At 45.4% G+C, this 21,892-nt stretch overlaps 1 protein-coding gene across 1 annotated transcript in view; it reads left to right on the forward strand.

The window, feature by feature from the left end:
- The window catches only part of nox5 (NADPH oxidase, EF-hand calcium binding domain 5), a 107,906-nt gene that overhangs the window by 15,028 nt on the left and 70,986 nt on the right, over positions 1-21,892 (forward strand). The window lies entirely within an intron of this gene.

Here is a 21,892-nt window from a genome sequence, read left to right on the forward strand (position 1 = left end):
ACCTTTTCGGCACCAATTGATTTCTGAAGGGAGCTACATACTGAATTAGAGGCTACTTAATTACAACAGAATTCCTGTTCTACAGGCTGAATTTTCGCTCCATGTTCAGTCCAGGATCATAATCCTATCTATAAAAAAAGCAACAAGACCAAAACCTCCCTCAAACCCTCATCAATTCCCTCAACCCTCACGCTCTACCCATGCTGTATCCATTACAACCCATGTCGCGTCTTGCCCCCGTACATCCCTGTGGCCGCACCTACTCTTCATTCCAACCATTGTTCCTCTATCCATCCCCATGGCCTTTCATAGCCTGCATGCCAACCTATGCTCCACAACCCACCTGCCATGGTCCTTTACAGCCTCCATGCCAACTAAGTTTCAACTCAGATCAACCTATGCCCCACCAGACTTTGCTGTTACATCTTCATGCCGACTCACCCAGTCTCCACTATGGGCAGACCTCAGAAGCCATGGTGAGATGCAATAAAATAAAGTTCTGTGCCTATTCATGACTTTGTTATTTAAAAAAAACTCTAGTTCATAAAAAATATTCAATGCATTTAAATTCCTTCGAGCAATTAAACCCTTATGAAAACAAACATTTGTTCAGCGCCCTTTAAAGATGGCTCCCTGATCTCTGTGGAGCCGGCCTTGCTGACTCTATCAGGTCCCATCTGCCTGACTGACAGCGTGAACTATACTCCCAGATTTTCTTTTGTTAAAGCGGCTAGAGATCTGGTCTGATAAATCAGCTGTGTATCTGGAGAGATGCTGGTTTTCAGTCAGTCCCTGACACAATGACAACTTACAGGAAAATTCAGAATGACAGGGAGTGGGATAGCTTGATCTTAGTTTCGGCAAATGCTCGGCACAACATCGAGGGCCGAAGGGCCTGTTCTGTGCTGTACTGTTCTAAAACATTTACAACACCAAAACAGACCAATCAACCCAGCAGATCTAAGGCAATGTTTATGCCCCCCTCAAGCCTCCTCCCACCCTTCTTCACCTATCCTCATCCTTCTGTGAAAAGGAGGAGGGTGACTTCCCTGTGGATGGTGGGAGGGGAACATGCCTGTGAAGGGCGGTGGGGTCTTGGCTGTGAGGGGGTCACGAAAAGTCATTGGCAAATAGCGTTAAGGAAAATCCCAAGGCTTTCTACACGAACATAAAAAGCAAGAGGGTAGCCAGGGAAAGGGTTGGCCCACTGAAGGATGGTGTGGAGCCAGAGGAAATGGGTGAGGTACTAAATGAATACTTTGCATCAGTATTCACCAAAGAGAAGGAATTGGTGTATGTTGAGTCTGGAGAAGGGTGTGTAGATAGCCTGGGTCACATTGAGATCCAAAAAGACGAGGTGTTGGGCGTCTTGAAAAATATTAAGGTCGATAAGTCCCCAGGGCCTGATGGAATCTACCCCAGAATACTGAAGGAGGCTAGAGAGGATATTGCTGAGGCCTTGACAGAAATATTTGGATCCTCACTGTCTTCAGGTGATGTCCTGGAGGACTGGAGAATAGCCAATGTTGTTCCTTTGTTTAAGAAGGGTAGCAAGGATAATCCAGGGAACTACAGGCCGGTGAACCTTAGGTCAGTGGTAGGGAAATTACTGGAGAGAATTCTTCAAGACAAGATCTACTCCTATTTGGAAGCAAATGGACGCATTAGCGAGAGGTAGCATGGTTTTGTGAAGGGGAGGCCATGTCTCACTAACTTGATAGAGTTTTTCGAAGAGGTCACAAAGATGATTGATGCAGGTAGGGCAGTGGATGTTGTCCATATGGACTTCAGTAAGGCCTTGGACAAGGTCCCTCATGGCAGACTGGTACAAAAGGTGAAGTCACACGGGATCAGGGGTGAGCTGGCAAATTGGATACAGAACTGGCTAGGTCATAGAAGGCAGAGAGTAGCAATGGAAGGGTGCTTTTCTGATTGGAGGGCTGCGACTAGTGGTGTTCCGCAGGGATCAGTGCTGGGACCTTTGCTGTTCGTAGTACATATAAATAATTTGGAGAAAAATGTAACTGTTCTGATTAGTAACTTTGCAGACGACACAAAGGTTGGTGGAATTGCGGATAGCGATGAGGACTGTCAGAGGATATAGCAGGATTTTGATCATTTGGAGACTTGGGCAGAGAGATGGCGGATGGAGTTTAATCCGGACAAATGTGAGGTAATGCATTTTGGAAGGTCCAATGCAAGTAGTAAATATACAGTGAATGGTAGAACCCTCAAGAGTATTAAAAGTCAGAGAGATCTAGGTGTACAGGTCCACAGGTCACTGAAAGGGGCAACACAGGTGGAGAAGGTAGTCAAGAAGGCATACGGCATGCTTGCCTTCATTGGCCGGGGCATTGAGTATAAGAATTGGCAAGTCATGTTGCAGCTGTATAGAATCTTAGTTAGGCCACACTTGGAGTATAATGTTTAATTCTGGTCACCACACTACCAGAAGGATGTGGAGGCTTTAGAGAGGGTGCAGAAGAGATTTACCAGGATGTTGCCTGGTATGTAGGGCATTAGCTATGAGGAATGGTTGAATAAACTCGGTTTGTTCTCACTGGAATGACGGAGGTTGAGGGGCGACCTGATAGAGGTCTACAAAATTATGAGGGGCATAGACAGAATGGATCGTCAGAGGCTTTTTCCCAGGGTAGCGGGGTCAATTACTCGGGGGCATAGGTTTAAGGTGTGAGGGGCAAGGTTTAGAGGCGATGTACTAGGCAAGTTTTTTACACAGAGGGTAGTGGGTGCCTGGAACTCGCTGCCGGAGGAGGAGGTGGAAGCAGGGACGATAGTGACGTTTAAGGGGCATCTTGACAAATACAAGAATAGGATGGGAATAGAAGGATACGGACTCAGAGAGTGTAGAAGATTTTAGTTAAATGGGCAGGATGATCGGCACGGGCTTGGAGGGCCGAAGGGCCTGTTCCTGTGCAGTACTTTTCTTTGTTCTTTGTTCTTTGTTCTATTCCCCCTCTCTCCTCTGATTATCTAGTTTGCCTTTAAATGCATCTGTGCCTTTGGCTTCAACTATCTATTACTCTTTTTAGGAGTGAATTCCACACTCACTACTCCCTGGTGAAATCTCTGCTAGATTTATTAGTGACTGTGTTGTAGCAGTGATCCCTAGATTTGGTCTCACAGAGATGAGGAGGAATTTCTTCAGCCAGAGGCTGGTGAATCTGTGGAACTCTTTGCCGCAGAAGGCTGTGGAGGCCAAATCACTGAGTGTCTTTAAGACAGAGATAGATAGGTTCTTGATTAATAAGGGGCTCAGGGGTTATGAGGTAAAGGTAGGAGAATGGGGATGAGAAAAATATCAGCCATGACTGAATGGCGGAGCAGACTCGTTGGACCGAGTGGCCTAATTCTGCTCCGATGTCTTATGGTCAGTGGAATCTTCTTCTCCATGGGTGTCTAATCAAACATGATAATCTTTGAGGCCCCCTCCATCAGGTCACTCTCAGTCTTCGAGAGAGAGAGAGAGATGGCTCCCAGCCTTTTCCATCTCTGCTGATAGGTATCATCTCTCAGTTCTTACTGGGTTGAATGACTTTTATTGTGAATGAAAGCAGCATTTCACACTGCCCTGTGTATCGTGCACACGCTCCTGTGAGCCAGGTGTTGGTTAACTTCAATCCAAACTGAAACACGTTTGAAATGGATGAGTTAGTGGATGCTCCTCGCTGTCAGCCCTTGTCTGCAGAGGATACGCTTCAGGGCACTGCAGCTCATTTTGGCGTGGTTACTAAAGATATTGTAAGAGGGCTGCAGCCTCCTTCGCTACTTAGCTTAGGGCGTAAAGTCTTTGGATTCGGGGGGGGGGGGGGGGGGATTAGTGTCAAATAAACAAAGTGTGAGTGACTGGAGAGGCTACAATTATGAAATAAATGCAGCCAAACAAACCTGACCTAAGTGTGAAACAAATTTAAGGTGACGTTAATTGATTCCCTTTGTCTGAATTTTCATTGTAGCTGTCACATACATAACACCAGGGTGTGGTGGACGGCTGGGATATTGCAGAGTTTTGAATTGTTTTGACAAGAGAGCTGCCGCCAGGAATGATCGGATGAAAGATATGATGGACAGGGACCAGAATAGGAAATAGCAGGGAAAACAAGCCGACTCATTGCCAGGGGTTCTGTTTCATTGCTGCCACCATCCGGAAAACTCAGCAGGACTGCATTCCTGGCTGATGTTTATTCATGGGCAGCACGGTAGCATTGTGATTAGCACTGTTGCTTCACAGCTCCGGGGTCCCAGGTTCGATTCCGGCTTGGGTCACTGTCTGTGCGGAGTCTGCACATCCTCCCCGTGTGTGCATAGGTTTCCTCCCGGTGCCCCGGTTTCCTCCCACAGTCCAAAGATGTGGAGAAGCCGGCGTTGGACTGGGGTGAGCACAGTAAGAAGTCTTACAACACCAGGTTAAAGTCCAACAGGTTTGTTTCAGTCACGAGCTTTCTCAGGTGAATCCTGAATTGAAACAAACCTGTTGGAATTTAACCTGGTGTTGTAAGACTTCTTACAGTCCAAAGATGTGCAGGTTAGGTGGATTTGCCTTGATAAATTGCCCTTAGTGTCCAAAATTGTCCTTAGTGTTGGGTGGGGTTAATGGGTTATAGGGAAAAGGTGGAGGTGTTGACCTTGGATAGGGTGATCTTTCCAAGAGCCGGTGCAGACTCGATGGGCCGAATGGCCTACTTCTGCACTGTAAATTCTATGATAATCTATGATGTACTTTGCATCACGCTTTGAAGCTGGCTTGGAAGTCAGGCTGGCAACTCTCCAGGATTGACCTGGACTCTCCAGGAATTGAACATTGACCTCCAACCCAATACTCTTGGGGTTGTCCTCGAGGGAAAATCATGGGGGTGATTTTTTTTTTCATTTTCTTTGAGCAATTTTGTTTATTAATTATTTAAAAATATTGGAGATGGGGAATAAACTGGTCCATTTTACTCACTTGTTTCCTTCCTGTATCTATCCTAGCTAATCCTATTAACATAATATCATCTGATCGGGTAGTCAAGCATTTGTTTGCTTTGCAGTTGGCAAGGTGAGGAGGGGAACCTGGGTACAAGGTGGTCATGTCAGGTGACCAATGCTGGGTCCGTATGGCTGGGGTCAAACGACGAAAACTCCCACAATACGTCCAGCCAAAGTTGGCAACTCAATTGGGACATAGGGCATTTGAGGTAATTCCAAATCATTGTTATTCCAAACCATTGCACCAAGCAGAGATCAAGCTGAATTTTCCCTCTGGAGGGTGAGAAACAGAGGTCGGGGTTGTTTCCACGTGCAGAACCTGTTGTATTTTTGGATTAACAATACAAAAGAAGTAGATAGTCTTTTTATTTATTTTTTTTTAAAATTTAGAGTACCCAATTCATTTTTTCCAATTAAGGGGCAATTTAGCGTGGTCAATCCACCTAGCCTGCACATCTTTGGGTTGTGGGGGCAAAACCCACGCAAACACGGGGAGAATGTGCAAACTCCACACGGACAGTGACCCAGAGCCGGGATCGAACCTGGGACCTCGGCGCCGTGAGGCAGCAGTGCTAACCACTGCGCCACCGTGCTGCCCAGAAGTAGATAGTCGATGCACCTGGGTTGAATACAAGATCAGCAGGTTTATTGGACAGGTTTTCACTGTGTAAGGGCTGGTTCTAGGCTAGGGAAAAAGCCCGCAAAGTAGCCAATGACGTCCCACTGCCTTCTCAAAGAGACATTGCTCACGACTACAGTAATCCAGATGTATATCGTTTCCCCCCCTCCCCTTTACTTCTAAGGACCAACATAACTATTGTTTCAACATAGTTACTTACATATATACACAACATATATTTCAACATTGTACTTCTGGAACATAGAACAGAACATAGAGCATACAGTGCAGAAGGAGGCCATTCGGCCCATCGAGTCTGCACCGACCCACTTAAGCCCTCACTTCCACCTTATCCCCGTGACCTAATAACCCCTCCTAACCCTTTTTGGTCACAAAGGGCAATTTATCATGGCCAATCCGCCTAACCTGTACGCCTTTGGACTGTGGAAGGAAACCGGAGCACCGCCAGAGGAAACCCACGCAGACACGGGGAGAACATGCAGACTCCGCACAGACAGTGACCCATCGGGGAATCAATCCTGGGACCCTGGCGCTGTGAAGCCTCAGTGCTAATCACTTGTGCTACCGTGCTGCCCTAACTTTGTCCTTCTCAACCTTAGATGGTTCAGGTTCTCCAGTAGATGTCTCTACCCTGGAAGGTGTTACAATCTTTATTTCCGAGGGAAGATTAATGGTAGCAGGTATTCCTGGTTCAATCTCTTCTTCTGTAGATGAAAGAAGTTACACAATCAGATGGGACAGAGACCTTTACCCCTTGAGGTAGTTCTGGCACTGGCACACTATAGTGCATTGACATTAATTGATCCGCTTGGCATCTCCGCACAAGTTTGTCTATCGTTTGGACCCTATAGGATATTGGACCAGTCTGAGCCAATACCTTTGCAAGGACCCACTTCTCACTCCTGGTGGAGCTGTGCGCTAACTTTTGTTCTTGTTAAAAGAAATGTTTCCTTGAGTTACTTTCTCATCTCAAAATCTGTGACTGTTGGTTTCATGTTATGTCAGATGCCTCCTCTGGCAAGAGTAAATGAAAAGTAGTCCTTAGCATCCTTTTCAACAATAGCCAAGCTAGTGAACTTTGTGTAGTTATATGTGTTGTATTTTGATATGTTCCTGAAAATGTGTTTTCAAAATTGTATTTTGTTCAATATGTTGCTGAAAATGTGGCAATAAAGTGAACCTTGGAAGTTTCCTTGGAAACTTTCAGTGCATGCTTCAAGGACTGGACAAACCTTTCGGCTAAACCATTCATGGATGGGTGGTAAGATGCAGACATTATGGCCGCGATTCACCTTTCCAGGGACTAAGTCCCCACGACGACGGGAAAACCGGCGGCAACGACTCCAGTGTCAACGGGACCCCAAGGTGAGGAATTCTCACCTGTCATGGGGGCTAGGTGGACGCCAGAAGGGTTGACGCTGCTCCAGCCAGCGGCGAAGGGACTGCGCGAATTTGCACATGCGGCAAAGGGCCGGCGTGATCTCGCACATGCGCAGAACTGCCGGCGTGTTTTAGCGCATGTGCGGGGGGGTTAACTTCTCTGCGCCGGCCATGGCAGAGCCCTACAGCGGCAGGCGCAGAAGGAAGGAGTGTCCCCACGGCACAGCCCTGCCCACAGATCGGTAGGCCCTGATCCCAGGCCAGGCCACATTGCCCCCCCCCCCCCCCCCCCTGCGCCTCCCCAAGGACCGCCCCAGCTGACTTACCTGCCAGGTCCCGCCGTGTGGGGCCATGCGTAACCCACGCTGGCGGGACTGGCCAAAAATGGACGGCCGCTCGGCCCATCGGGGCCCGGAGAATTACCGCTGCCAACGACCCCCGACAGGCATGGAGTGTACCTCGCCCCCACCCAAAAAATGGCACCGGAGAATACGGCAGCCGGCGTCAGGGAGGGATTTGCACCGCCCTCCTGGGGATTCTCCTACAGTGTGGGGGTTCGGAGAATCCCGCCCAAGATGTTGATCTCCAGACATCTTTAAATAGTCTTTGAACCCTTGGGCTGTAAACTGTGACCATCATCACTCACGATGTGCTCTGGTTTTTCAAATCTCACAAAGATCTTGTTGAGTTTCTCAATGGTTTGTTCCACAGTGGTTGACTTCACCAGGACCACTTCAAGCTATTTTGCGTGTGCATCTACAATGACCATGAGCATGTGCCACTCGAATGGACCAGCAAAGTCAACTTGTAAACGTTGCTACGACATCTTAAGCCACTCCCAAGGATGCAATGGGGACAACAGCAATGCATTCCTTACCTGTGCACATGACTGGCACAGTCCTGCTTTTTCTTCGATCTGGGCATCGATTCCTGGCCACCAAAAGTAGAAATAAAATGGATGAATTGTTGCACAGATAGATGTAAAGGGCTATGCTATAGTTGGGATTATGGAGACATGGCTCCAAGGTGACCAAGGATGGGAACTAAACATTGAGGGCTCATCTGTTTTTAAGGACAGACGGAAAGGACAAGGTGGTGGAGTTGCATTGTTGATTAAAGAAAATACTGATACAATATTGAGGAAAGATATTAGCACAGATAATATGGTATCTTTATGGGTTGAGTAAGAAACACCATAGGGCAAAAATTATTCTTCGGGGTGGTATACAGACCACTAAACTACAGCAGTAATGTTGGGAATAGCATTCGACAGGAACTCAGAGATGCATGTGATAAAGGAACATATGTGATTATGGGTGACTTTATCTGCATATTGATTGGGTGAGTCAAATTAGTCACAATACAATAGAGGAGGAATTTCTGCAGTGTGTACGGGATGGTTTTCTGGACCAATGCATTGAGGAACCAACAAGGGAACAGGCCAACTTGGACTGGGTGTTGTGCAATGAGAAAGGATTAGTTGGCAATCTAGTTGTCAGAGAACCCTTGGGGATGAGTGACCATAATATGGTTGAATTTTTTACCATGGTGGATAGTGAGGTAGTTGATTCTGAGGCTAGGGTCCTGAACCTCAATAAAGGCAACTATGATGGTATGAGGCATGTGATGGCTATGGTGTACTGGGAAACATTACTGAAAGGACGGATAGCGGACAGGCAATGGCAGGCATTCGAGGAACGAATGGATGAACTCCAAATGTTGTTTATTCCTATCTGGCGCAAGAGCAGAAAGGGAACTGTGGCCAAACCATGGCTTACAAGGGAAATTAGAGATTGTGTTAGATTCAAACAAGAGACATACAAATTAGTGAGAAAAAGCAATAGATCTGAGGATTGGGAACAGTTTAAAATTCAGCAAAGGCAGACCCAGGATAAGATTAAGAAAGGGAAAATACAATATGAAAATAAGCTAGCGGAGAACATAAAAACTGATTGTAAAAGTTTCTGTAGGTATGTACAGAGAATCGTGTGGAATTTGCACATTCTCCCCATGTCTGCCTGGGTTTCACCCCCCACAACACAAAGATGTGCAGGGTAGATGGATTGGCCACACTAAAATTGCCCCTTAATTGAAAAAAAATAATTGGGTATTCTAGATTTAAAAAAGGTATGGAAAGAGAAAAAGATTTAGAAAAGCAAATGGAGGCCTCTTACAGTCAGAAACTGGGAATTCATAACAGGGGACAAAGAAATGGCTAAGGAACTAAATTCGTACTTTGCTTCTCACAGACTGTCTTCACAAAGGGGCTAGGGGCTGTTTAGCACACGGCTAAATCGCTGGCTTTGAAAGCAGACCAAGCAAGCCAGCAGCACAGTTCGATTCCCGTAACAGGCGCCGGAATGCGCCTTTTCACAGTAACTTCATTTGAAGCCTACTCGTGACAATAAGCGATTTTCATTTTTCATTTCACAAAGCAAATTATGAATAATGTATCGAAGGTTCTCAGAAACACAAGTTTTAATGAGGAGCTGAAGGATCTAATTAGTATTAGTAGAGAAATGGTTTTAGGGAAATTAATAGGATGGAAGGCAGATAAATCTCCAGGGCTTGATAATCTTCATCCCAGAGTACTTAACATACCAGGCTGCATCACAGCCTGGTATGGAAACTGCTCGGTCCAAGATCGCAAGAAACTGCAGAGTGTGGTGAACTCAACCTAATGCGTCAACAAGCTTGCCATCCACACATTGATTCTCTATACACCTCCCGCTGCCTCAGGAAGGCACACAGCATTACCAGAGACCCCTCGCACCCAGGCATTGCCTTCTTCCAGACCGTTCCATCAGGCAGAAGGTACAGACGTCTGAAGACCTGCACATCCAGACATAGGAACAGCTTCTTCCCCACAGCTACAAGACTCCTCAACGACTTCCCCTCGGACTGATCTATACCCTGTAAGAACACTATTCACGACGCCCTATGCTGCTCTTGCTCATGTATTTGCTTTGTTTGGCCCCTTGTTCCGCACTGTAACCAATCACTGTTTGTCGATGTACCATTGTCAATGTTCTCTGTTGATTATTCTTTTCTCTACTATGTACGTACTGTGTACATTCCCACGGCCCCAGAAAAAATACTTTTCACTGTACTTCGGTACATATGACAATAAATCAAATCAAATCAAAATTAAGGAAGTGGCCCTAGAAATAATAGATTCACTGGCGGTCATTTTCCAAAATTCTTTGGACACTGTAATGGTTCCTATAGATTGGAGGGTAGCTAATATAACCCTGCTATTCGAAAAGGGAGGTAAAGAGAAAAGAGGGAACTATAGACCAGTGAGCCTAACGTCGGTAGTAAGGAAATTACTGGAGTCCATTATCAAGGATTTCCTAGCACAGCATTTGGAAAGCAGTGATGTAATCAGACAAAGTCAGCATGGATCTATGATGGGGAAATCATGCTTGACAAATCTAGTGGAATTCTTTGACGATGTAACTTAGAGTTGACCAGGGCGACCTGGTGGGTATGGTTTATTTAGAATTTCAGAAGACTTTTGACAAGGTCTCACGTAGCAGGTTACTATGTAGAAGTTAAAGCGCAAGGGATTGCGGGTAGTGTCTTGAGATGAATAGAAAGCTGGTTTACAGACAGGAAGAAAAAGTTGGAATAGATGTGCCTTTTTGCGATTGGCAGGCAGTGACTAGTGGGGTTCTGCAGGGATCTGTGCTAGGACCCCAACTGTTCACATTATATATTATATGATTTGGACGAGGGAACTAAATGTCGTATTTCCAAACTTGCAGATAATACAAAGTTGGGTGGGAGGGTGAACTGTGAGGAGGATGCAGAGATGCTTCAGCGGGATTTGGACAGGCTGAGTGAGTGGACACATGCATGGATGATGCAGTATAATGTGGATAAATGTGAGGTTATCCATTTTGGTAGCAAAAATAGCAAGGCAGATTATTATTTGAATGGGTGTAAATTGAGAGAGGTGGATACTCAGCGAGATCTTGGTGTTCTCGTGCATTTGGTGCTGAAAGTAAGTGCACAGGTACAGCAGGCAGTAAAGGAGGCAAATGGTATGTTGGCCATTAAAGCGAGAAGATTTGAGTATATTGCGGGGAGGCGGTGGCATAGTGGTACTGTCACAGGACTAGTAACCTGGGGACCCAGAGTAATACTCTGGGGACCCAGGTTCAAATCCCATCACTTAGATGGTGTAATTTGAAATCAATAAAAACCTGGAATTAAAAGTCTAGTGGTGACCATGAAACCATTGTTGATTGTCGTAAAAACCCATCTGGTTCACTAATGTCCTTTAGGGAAGGAAATCTGCCGTCCTTACCTGACTCCAGACCCACAGCAATATGGTTGACTCTTACTGCCCCCTCAAGGGCAATTAGGGATGGGCTCTAAATGCTGGCCCAGTCTGCAATGCCCACATTCCATACTACAATTTTATAGGGCACTGATGAGGCCACACCTGGAGTATTATGTGCAGTTTTGGTGTCCTTATTGGATTGGATTGGATTTGTTTATTGTCACGTGTACCGAGGTACAATGAAAAGTATTTTTCTGCAAGCAGCTCAACAGATCATTCAGTACATGGAAGAAAAGGGAATTAAACAAAATTCAAGAAAATACAAGAAAATACATGAGAATACATAATAGGGCAACACAAGATATACAATGTAACTACATAAGCATTGGCATCGGTTGAAGCATACAGGGTGTAGTGTTAATGAGGTCAGTCAATAAGAGGGTCATTTAGGAGTCTGGTGACAGTGGGGAAGAAGCTGTTTTTGAGTCTGTTCGTGCGTGTTCTCAGACTTCTGTATCTCCTGCCCGATGGAAGAAGTTGGAAAATTGAGTAAGCCGGGTGGGAGGGATCCTTGATTATGCTGCCCGCTTTCTCCCAGCAGCGGGAGGTGTAGATGGAGTCCATGGATGGGAGGCAGGTTTGTGTGATGGACTGGGCGGTATTCACGACTCTCTGAATTTCCTTGTGGTCCTGGACCGAGCAGTTTCCATACCCAGGCTGTGATGCAGCCCGATAGGATGCTTTCTATAGTGCATCTGTAAAAGTTGGTAAGGGTTAATGTGGACATGCCGAATTTCCTTAGTTTCCTGAGGAAGTATAGGCGCTGTTGTGCTTTCTTGGTGATAGCGTCGACATGAGTGGACCAGGACAGATTTTTGGTGATATGCACCCCGAGGAATTTGAAACTGCTAACCATCTCCACCTCAGCCCCGTTGATGCTGACAGGGGTGTGTACAGTACTTTGCTTCCTGAAGTCGATGACCAGCTCTTTCATTTTTTAGTTTTGGAAGGATATTCTTGCGATGGAGGGAATGCAGCGAAGGTTTACCAGGCTGATTCCTGGGATGGCGGGACTGTCATATGAAGAGAGATTGAATCAGTTAGGAAGATATTCATTGGAGTTTAGAAGAGTGAGGGTGTTCTCACGGAAACCTCTACAATTCTAACAGGATTATAATATAATATATCATCTTTATTGTCGCAAGTAGGCTTACATTAACACTGCAATGAAGTTACTGTGAGAAGCCCCTAGTCGCCACACTAGGGCGCCTGTTCTGGTACACAGAGGGAGAATTCAGAATGTCCAAATTACCTAACAAGCACGTCGTTCGGGACTTGTGGGAGGAAACCGGAGCACCCGGAGGAAACCCATGCAAACACAGGGAGAAAGTGCAAACTCCACACAGACAGTGACCCAAACGGGAATCGAACCCGGGACCCTGGAGTTGTGAAGCAACAGTGCTACCCACTGTGCTACAGTGCTGCCAATGATTAGACAGGGTAGATTCGGAAAGAATTTCCCCGATGGATGGGGGAGTCCAGAATGACGGGTCAGTTTGAAGATAAACCTTTAAGGACTGAGGTGAGGGTCGATGCAGACTCAAATGCCGAATGGCCTCCTTATGCACTATAGGGATTCTATGAAATTCCATAAGTGACTCTACTCTAACCTAAAAATACATTGTAATCCCAAAGAGTACCTGCAGCGTGGAATTTCCATTGTCCCACATCAACTGTTTGTGGGATTTATGGACAGGTTTGGGATATGGGCTCATGGCCTGTTTTAAACTGCCCTAGACTTGTTTAGAGGGGTAACTCAGTACAGATATAATGCTGGTCTTATGGGTTCTCAACATGTTTAAAATCTTTGTAACAAAACGGCCACAGAACAAGTTATTGAGGGTCAGACCTCTTGTTCCTAACTTAGAAGGTATCCAGGACATGCGCACCTAATGTAGGTTGACACTTTGTTGTGATACTCAGACTGTACTGCTTTTCAAATGGTGTGTTAATTTAAGACCTGTCAATCTGTTCTGTGAAAGATTCCATGGCATTTTATTCAAGAAAGAGGAACAGAGTTTATCCAGTCTCCTTGCCAAAATTCATTCCTCAACCATCCAAAGCATCTGTCTGAATGAGTTTCATGGCAATTTGCTTGCATTTGGCTATAACACTGACTACTCATCAAAAGTAATTCATCGACTATGAAGAGCTGTGGGTTATGTTGTGTTATTATAATGGTACAATACCTAATTGCATGTAGGGCATTAGGCAAACATGTTTTGGGTTCATTTATTAAGACCAGGAACATGATAATAGTTGCGCATAGGCTTTAAGCTTGAAAAGAACAGAACTGTGTGCTCTGCTCAAAGCAATACTGGAACTAAGACTGATTACATGACACACTTCCCTTCTAGTGATGTCATGCTGATATCCTTTAAAGGCACAGTACAAAAGGTTGCTGTGAGAATGTGAGAGGTGCCTAATGTGAAAGTTACTTTTCTTTTCTTAAACTATACAGTACCTCAATTCCTTTTTCAAGAACTTAGGGTAGAAAATGTAGTTTGCACGTGCACATTTAATGTGCCTGTATTATCTTGCTACAACTATTTATTACAATTGTATAGGACATTGGTGAGGCCACACCTGGAGTATTGTGTGCAGTTTTGGTGTCCTTACCCAAGAAAGGATATTCTTGCTATGGAGGGAGTGGAGTGAAGGCTTACCAGGCTGATTCCTGGGATGGCGGGACTGTCAAATAAGGAGAGACTAAATTGCTTAGTATTATAGTCATTGGAGTTTAGAAGAGTGAGGGGGTGCCTCATAGAAACTTACAAAATTCTAACAGGATTAGGCAGGAAAATGTTCCCAATGGTGGGGAGTCCAGAACTAGAGGTCATAGTTTGAGGATAAGAGGTCAACCTTTTAGGACTTAGGTGAGAAGAACTTTCTTCACCCAGAGAGTGGTGAATCTGTGGAATCCACTGCCACAGAAAGTAGTTGAGGCCAAAACATTATTTCAAGGAGGTATTAGATACAGCTCAAAGGCTAATGGGATCAAGGGTTAAGGGGGGGGGGGGAATCAGGGTATTGAACTCAATGGTCAACCATGATCATAATGAATGGCGGAGCAGGCTCGAAGGGCTGAATGGCCTCCTCCTGCTCTATTTTCTATGTATGTTTCTACGTATGTTACATGGGCGTTCCTTCATTCGACCTATACCTGGGTGTCCTTCATGTAGTTGCTCCAATACGTTTTGTCGTTAATTTGGAGGAATAATCACTCTTATCCCCTAAACAGCCATCCGCCCTGCGCTGTTAATTCGAGTCTTCTTGAAATGCATGCTTTAATTCAGGAGGCTTTCCTGCTATCCTCCCCGTTAATATCATTTCCAACACCTTGCCTATCACAGGATCGTTTCTGGAGGTCTTTAGACTTGTGGTCACTGGAATATTCTCGATCTGTGCACAATAAAATAAATTACCACAACCAGGTGGCATCTGAACATCTGGTAAAGGCAAACGTGATAACACATCCACATTGGGTTTTTGATTGGTGGTGTTTGATCTTGTTACAATGTTCAGATAGTATGAAAGGCAACCGTTGGAGTCTATTTGCAGCCAACCAAGGGATACCATTGTGTGACCCAGAAATAGCTGTTAAGGGCCTGTGGTCCATCAGCAATGTGATGCGACGACCGTACAGGTATCGGTGAAATTTCCGCACACCAAATAGAATACTCAGTGTCACCTCCTCCAACTGAACGTGGTTGGATCCTGCGCTTGTTAACGTATGAGATGCAAAAGCTATTGGTCCTTCTTCCCCAGAAGGTGGAACAAATGCTCCAATAACTTACGGTTAAGCACCACGGGCAATTTGTAATGGTAACTTTGGCTTGAAATATATCAACACTTCAGACTTTTTCAGTGATTCTTTTGCAGATTGATATGCTGCTTTGCATTCTAGTATCCATTGCCTTGCCTACTTTGCGCACAACAAGGGTTGCCAGATTCTGGATGAGTTTTCCATTGTAGTGGATTAACCCTAGGAATTACCTAAATTGAGTAACAGTTGTTGGCTGTGGAGCTCCATAATAGTGCCTTTTTTTTTAGTGCTTTGCGTAGACCCTTACTCTCAATCACATATCCCAGATGTTGTATGAATGTCTGAAAGAAATCACCTTTATCTTTCCTGACACTGACCTCATGCATCTGAAGGCATTTCATTTTGGCTTCTGAATGTCATAAGTGTTCTTGTTCATTTGTGCCGCTTGTCAATATATCATCGGTAACTCCTTGTCGCTCCTGTAAGCCACTAAGGATCTGGTCCATTGAGCGTTGACATAAAGCTGGTGCTGATGTTATTCCAAAGGGCAATCTCTTGTAGGGGAATAGGCCTTTGTGAGTGACAATGGTGAGCAGGTATTGATATTCAGCTGCCACATTCAGTTGCAAGTAGGCTTGCGATCGGCCAACTTTGCTGAACTTCCGTCCTCCTGCTAGGCCTGCAAACAAATCTTTAGTTAATGCTAGCGGGTATCGATCCATTCATAGAACCAGATTGATTGTTGTCTTAAAATATCCTCAGATATGAATTGTACCACCCTGCTTCATGACAGGTACAATAGGGGTCGCCCAGTCACTGGTACTGATGGGTTCTAAGACTCCTATTTCCACAAGTCTCAATAGTTCAGATTGTACCTTTGGACGTATAATATAGAGTACTGCTTTAACCTTGACACATTTCGGCTGGCTATTTTTCTTAATCTTCAGGGAAACCTGTACTCCTTTCATTGACCCCAGTGTGTCCTCAAAAGCACAGCTGTATTTTTCCATTAAATCCAAATTTGAATCAACTAAATTGTTTACAGCGCTCCAGTTCAGTTTAATCCTGTCTATCCAAGAGCGGCTAAAGGGAGCTGGAAAACTTCCTCAGATTGTATGGAGTGGTAGCTCTGCAGTGTGTCACCTCAGCTCATCCTTGAGTGTAATGGGACCTCTCAGAGGTTCCTCAGAATAGGGCCTCGAGATCACATCCGCTGGTTTCAAAGACGGGTGATTAAGTTCCCGTTAATCCACTACAATGGAAAACTCGTCCATTCAGCCCATCAAGTCTGCACCGGCTCTTGGAAAGAGCACCCTACCCAAGGTCAACACCTCCACCCTATCCCCATAACCCAGTAACCCCACCCAATACTAAGGGCAATTTTGGACACTAAGGGACAATTTAGCATGGCCAATCCACCTAACCTGCACATCTTTGGACTGTGGGAGGAAACCGGAGCACCCGGAGGAAACCCACGCACACACGGTGAGGATGTGCAGACTCCGCACAGACAGTGACCCAAGCCGGGAATCGAACTTGGGACCCTGGAGCTGTGAAGCAATTGTGCTATCCACAATGCTACCGTGCTGCCCTCAGGTTGTTAGGAGAGCCTGTTTAGGAGACATTTAGGAAACATCGCCTGTTTAGGAGAGGCAATTTGTAAGAATAGATAGTGTATACACAATGCTTGTTAATTTCAGAAAGGACACAATAGATAGCAATACTAAAGACATAAAATGGCTGAGCTAGCCACATTCCTGAACAATAAATTACAAACTGTGTAAACTACCTCATGAGCACCAGGCCTCGGTATTTATAGGGAGTATTTCAATAGCCACTGATAACAGCTTCACAGGACAAGGAACACAATGTATCCTTAATAGCTCAAGGTCCCCAGCTGCAGGCAGGACATATCCTCATGTTAGTCTTCAGTGACTTTTGCATGTAGTTAGGGTCGGGTAAGACGACACCCACTTTAACCATATATGTGATAACTGGGATGCTAAGAAAATTGATTGACTGCATGTAATGAATTGTGACACGAATATAGTTGATTGATTGTATGCAAATGAGAAAGCAACTAATTCCGCCCCTTGAATCTGTACATTAACCCAATGCGAACCTGAGCTCATGTGAGAAAGAGGATTGCAAGGCTGCGGAGCATCCAAATCTTTCTCCCAGATCTGATATAATAAACTGCTTCTTTACTCATCCAAAAAGGCTTAAGTGTGAGTATTGTCACCTCTAACAGTTTGATTGTTAATTCTATCTTCTGTTTGCAACTCAATCCTTTGGTAATCCGTTTAAAGTATTTGAGTTTTTATAATACACTCAGTTAGATATTGAATACTGGGCAACATCACACCCACTCACGTCTAACATTGCTCAGACACAGTTGCCCGCCACTTTGAAAAACTTTGGGCAGGGTTCTCCGACCCCTTGCTGGGTCAGTGAATCCCCGGGGGGGGGGGGGGGGGGGGGGGCGGCGTGAATCCCGCCCTGCCAACCCAACGCAGGCTGCCGTATTCTACGGTGCCGTTTTTCGGTCGCCGGTGGGGTACCCGCCACGCCGGTCGGGGGCCGTTGGCAGCGCCCCCCCCGGCGATTCTCCGGTCCCCGATGGGCTAAGCGGACGTCCATTTTTGGGCAGTCCTGCCAGCGTGAATCACTCAACTCAGGTACCGACGGGACCTGGCAGGTAAGTCGGCGGGGCGGTCCTCGGAGGGGGGGGGGGAATCTGACCCTGGAGGGGGCCCTCACGGAGGCCTGGCCCGAGATCGGGGACCACCGATCTGCGAGTGGGCTTGTTCCATGGGGACACTCCTGTTTTCTGCGCCGGCCCCTGTAAGGCTCCGCCACGGCCGGCGCGAAGAAGAGAACCCTCCGCCCATGCGTCAAAATACGCCGGCTGGTTTGCGCATGTGCCGAATCACGGCGGCGGTTCCATGCATGTGCGATATCACGCCGGCCCTTCGGCACATGCGCGAACTCGCCGTCCCTTCGGCGCCGGCTAGTGCCCCTCCAGCATCCACTTCACCCCCTGAAAGTGCGGAGAATTCTGCACTATCGGGGGCTGTTGACGGCGGTGTGGTTGGCGCCAGTTCTCCCACCGGCGTGCGGACTTAGTCCCCAGAAGGGAGAATCCCGGGCAAGTTACAAAGTGCGTTCTGAGGAATGTAGCATGAACATGTTAATATATGTGTGGTAACACTGAGTGAAAATTAAACTTGGGCTTTTAGACAAAAGCTTCCCAAAAGACAGAATAAAGAAGTTAACACTGACCTAAGAATTTGCAACATAAATTACAAGCTTATAAAATGAAGAGATAAAGGAGCGTGGCAATGTATAGGCTGTAATTTGAGGATTTTTATTAAAAGTTCTGTAAAGATAAGGAGGATAAAATGATCCTCACTGCACCTTTTTTTTGAGTATTTTAAAGCAAACAGTCTATTTACAAATGAGGTTGTAGCAAACGGAACTCATGACTGAAACTACAGCAACGTCTCCGAATAAAAGTGGGGTAATTTCCCCAGCAAATGCAGTAAGTGGGGGATAGTCACCATTTACAAGTCAATCCTAGTCACTTACTCCATGGGTGATTGATGGGGCGACTACTCAATCATCCGCATTCTGCCTGAAATAGCGACGTCACTGTATGCAATCAAATAGTAGCACCTCCATCTCGAAGGCAGCTTATGGCAAGGTACTCAGAATCAATCCTTTATCGTGAAGGATTCAGCGAAACTGAGGGTAGCACAGCCATAAGGAGTCTGAAAACGATGAGAAAGCAGCACCGTGACATTTCATCTATTGGCAATGCCTGTGAGTTCCAGGCAAGTGGAAATCTCACCAGGATACACTGCTGTGCCCCTAAGACAAAAAAAATGTTGTTCTAATTTGCAAAAATTTCCATAATTGCCATGCAACCTCACAAATCTTTTGTAAATTACTCTTAAACTAGCAACCGGTCTACAATGGTAGGTGACAGCAGTGTTACAAATTATGCACATTAAAAATAATTCTCATTAAGTAAATGTGGGTAGGATAATTGAACAAAGTCCATAGAGAGAGAAGATTTCCTCTTGCTGTAATGCATCAGTGACATTATAAACACAACAGGAAGGCTCTTTATCTTTCTTTCTTCCAGGGCCACCCTAAACTACACCAGGTAATGTGAGTTTATAATACTGCAAATTACAGTTGAGAAAATCATCCTCCAGAACTCATTAGTGAGGCATATTTTTAATATCTGGTCAACCACGCTTTTTGGAATTATAGAAGTTTATTTGTGGAAAAAATATTGGTGTTGGGAGGTGGAAACTTGGCCGACTACTTGTTTCGCGTTCAGTGTGGGAAGACGGTGCCTTGGGAAGAGGGATGAGTTGGGCATTGTATATTTTATACATCCCAGGGCAGTCAGAGATTACGCTCGTGTTAAACCGCAAAACAGATACATTGATAAGAATTTGAAAATATCACTGCAATCACAAAATGTCTACACTCATGCTTACAGCTCGGCTTTTGGTAATTTCCAGCAGCTCCGTTTACTTATTTCTCAGTCAGAGTCAACAGCCAGGCGTAACCAATCAAACACAGTGAGCATAGATCAGTTATCGGACACACGTAGAGCAATTGAAGAACCGAACAATCAGTGATGGGAAGGTGGAGGTGGGCCAATTGGCTACAGAAACTCATGGGATGAAAACAGCACAAACCCAGCCAATCAGAGCTGGTGACCAGAAAGCTGCACCATTTTTCCCCATCCTCCAAGATAATCTTCAGAGTGACCATCCAATATTCAAAACCTTCCATATTTACCTTTGATCATCTTGCAGGGCACGATATTCCCATAGTTTCCGTGCTGAAGGAGCCAACAATTATCAGGCAGGTTTGCTTTTGTCTTGTCTCTGTTTTTACTTTATCTTCCATTTCTGTCCAATGAAATATTTATCCAGACCTTTTTTAAAAGAATTGACCAACATTACTTTGACTGCAAGTCTGTTGCACATGGAATGATAAAACACCAGAGGAGACTGATCAACAGTTGTATCTCTTCCAGCTTTTTGAAAGAGATAGTCACCCATAATTGCTTCAAATTTGTTCATTTTCCATATTTGTCCTCAAACAAGCTGTTATATGCAATCAAGGACATTTGAACACAGGACATATTGGGCCCTTCTGTTCTGCACTGATCTATATACGGTGTTGGTTTTACATTGTCCAATAATCCTGTTTCCTCCCTAATTCATCTATCCCTATGCCACCTTCTATAAGCACTTACCTGTATCTTTTTGAATGCTGTGATCAGTTTAGCAGAGATCACCAACTGTGGAAAACACCTACAATCTAATAGTTACGGTAAATAAGCATTTTTCTAAAAAACACCACCTTTGTGTGTTTTTCTAACGATCATGATCTTTTGTCTTCAGTTGATCCAATACAAATATAATTGCCGGGATTCTCTGTATGGGAGACTATGTTCCTCTGCCGGAGCTGAAGCGCTTCTGGTTTGCCCAGAAATGGTTTACTCTCCCCAAGCCATTCAAAGGTATGCATGGTGGGGATCGCAGAAAAGTCCGTCGTGAATCATGCTATTGGGCCCTCATTTTGAGCGGGTACCCCGTTAGCGAGGTCCAGTGACTGGCCCCCTCCTCCCCATCATGCAAATCTTGCCCACCCCCACCAACGCCCCACCAGAGACCCCCATCAGAGACCACCACCAGAGACCCACACCATTGCAGAGAACCTCCCCCTAACAGAGAACCTCTCACCAGACAAATCCCATAACACAGAACCCATAACAGAGAACCACAACCCCCAGGCAGAAAACCCTCCACCTAGAGAACCCCCATAACAGAGAAACCCGATAACAGAGAACCCCCATAACAGAGAACCCGCATAACTGAGAACCACAACCCCTATGACAAAGAACCTGCCACCCAGAGAACGCCCATAACAGAGAACCCCCATAACAGAGACCCTCCCCCAATGACAGAAACCCTCCTCTCAGGGAAGCCCCATTGCAGAGAACCCCCATGATAGAGAATCCCCACCAGAAAACCCCCTATATCAGAGAACCGCCCCATAACAGAGACCACCACCCGCACCCCCCCCCATGTGCCCAAGCAGAAACAATGAAAAAAATCACTGCCTTTTCATTCATCTGTGCCTTACACCTGCTATCTCAGACAGATGTCCAGAAAACAGCAGCTGTAACATTATATAAATCAAAACCACATCCCAAGGCTTTAAACCCTCTCAGACTCTTTGCTCTGCCTGACCTCTATTCATTTCAAAGAGAAATAGCTTTCAGTAGGGTGTAATTGATGGCTTCCAGAGAGCCAGATGTCTGGATTGTATATTTTCATCTCCCTTCAGCCTTGAATGCATTTCAAGTATCTTGCTTTGAATCTAATCGCAATGTTGATAAACATCTAGCTATGATTGGCAAGCCGTCACCACACCAAAAGCAGCTAAGTGCTTTCTGCTGAGAAAAAGAGGACGTGAAAGCACTTATCTCCTAGATGTTTATAAACATTGTGGTTGGGTTCAAAGCAGGCTAGTTGAGATGCATGCAAGCCCCTGGTGACAGCTATGGAAATGACTAGCTATGGAAACAGATGAAAGTTTGCCTGAATACACCACTGGGTGCGGGAAGAGAACTGGAATGGAACAAAATGAAGGAGAACATTTTCACCCCCTGCTTGGAAAGTCAGTGAGCAGTGGATGGTATATCAGGGTTCAACAGATACTCTTTATGTGTCTTTTA

The sequence above is a fragment of the Scyliorhinus canicula genome, chromosome 12 (assembly GCF_902713615.1).
Source record: "Scyliorhinus canicula chromosome 12, sScyCan1.1, whole genome shotgun sequence".
Classification (NCBI taxonomy): domain Eukaryota; kingdom Metazoa; phylum Chordata; class Chondrichthyes; order Carcharhiniformes; family Scyliorhinidae; genus Scyliorhinus; species Scyliorhinus canicula.